The 1623-nt window shown below is 41.8% G+C and overlaps 1 non-coding gene across 1 annotated transcript; it reads right to left on the bottom strand.

Annotated features, from left to right (window-relative positions):
• Positions 1-555: 555 nt before the first annotated feature.
• LOC119927703 lies at positions 556-693 on the bottom strand. Its single transcript, XR_005450681.1, has one exon. It is a non-coding gene; the product is annotated as a small nucleolar RNA SNORA7 (small nucleolar RNA).
• Between the last annotated feature and the right edge of the window lie 930 nt (positions 694-1623).

The raw sequence follows: 1623 nt of genomic DNA, 5'->3' as shown, positions 1-1623 counted from the left end.
TATGTTTGTACAGATTTATTACTCTATTTATTTTACTTGTACATATTTGCTATTCTATTTATTTTAATGATGTGCATCTAGCTTTATTTCTGTTTACTCTAACAACTTGACACCCATCCACATGTTTTGTTTTGTTGTCTGTCTCCCCCTTCTAGACTGTGAGCCCGTTGTTGGGTAGGGACCATCTCTATATGTTGCTAGCTTGTACTTCCCAAGTGCTTAGTACAGTGCTCTGCACAAGTAAGTGCTCAATAAATACAACTGAATGAATGAATGAACCCCATACTCAGCCCCACAGTATATATATACATATATATATATATATATGTATCCCATCTTCTGCTGTTGAGTCATCTCTGACCCATAGTGACACCACGGACACATCTCTTCCAGATCGCCCCACTTCCATCTGCAATCATTCTGGTAGTGTATCTGCGGACTTTTCTTGGTAAAAATACATAGATGGCTTATCATTGCCTCCTTCTGCACAGTAAATGTGAGTCTCTACCCTTGAATCTCTCCCATTCCACTGCTGCCCAGCACAGGGGAGTTTTGACTTGTAGCAGATTGCCTTCCACTTGCTAGCCACTGGCCAAGCTAGGAATGGAATGGGTAGGTCTCTGCTTGTCTCTCCCGCCCATAGTTGAGACTGGCAGAGTACTGGAAACTCTCCAGGTGCGACCCTAAGAGGCCACTATTACTATCCTACCTCTACAGTATTCTCTCAAGGGCTTAGCACATTGTTCTGTACACAGAAGATGCTCAATAAATATTAATGATTGATCACTAAACTCAGTTTCTTGGACACTTGCAACAGATGTACTTGACAGTGTCTCACCCACAACGTATACCTATGATTTATTTTAATATCTGTCATCCCCTCTAGACTGTAAACTCCTTGTGGGCAGAGAACATGTTCACTAGCATGGCCTAGTGGAAAGAGGCTGGGCCTGAGAGATAGAGGACGTGTTTTCTCAACGCGGCTCTACCACTTGTCTGCCGTGAGACCTTGGACAAATCACGTCACTTCTCTCCCGGCTCTATCACTTGTCTGCTGTGAGACTTGGGCAAGTCACTTCACTTCTCTGTGCCTCAGTTACCTCATCTGTAAAATGGGATTTCAATACCTGTTCTCCCTCCCTCTTAGACTGTGAGCCACATGTGGGATCTGATTATGTGGTATCTTCCCCAGAAATTAGTAGAGTGTTTGACACATAGTAAGCACCTTACAAATACCACAAGTAGTATTATTACCAACTCTGTTATATTTTACTCTCTCAAGGACTATAGTGTTCTGCACACAGGAAATGCTTAGTAAATACCATGGACAATGATCGTCTTCAAGATTCATCCTGATACACTGTAAACACCGAGGGCAAGGATCAGGTCTCTTTTATTCTTTTCCAGTATCCAAAGTGCTCACTAGCATGCTCTACACATAGTAGCACTCAATAATTACCAAAGATGTCAATCAATCAATCAGTTGTATTTATTGAGCACTTAATGTGTGCAGAGCACCATACTAAGTACTTGGGAGAGTACAATGTAACAATAAATAGACACATTCCCTGTCCACAATGAGCTTACAGTCTAGAGATGGGGAGACAGACATCAATACAAATA

This window comes from Tachyglossus aculeatus, chromosome 4, assembly GCF_015852505.1.
Source record: "Tachyglossus aculeatus isolate mTacAcu1 chromosome 4, mTacAcu1.pri, whole genome shotgun sequence".
NCBI classification, from domain to species: Eukaryota; Metazoa; Chordata; class Mammalia; order Monotremata; family Tachyglossidae; genus Tachyglossus; species Tachyglossus aculeatus.
The sequence above is the reverse complement of the archived record's forward strand: the minus strand, read 5'-3'. Positions and strand labels throughout refer to the sequence as shown.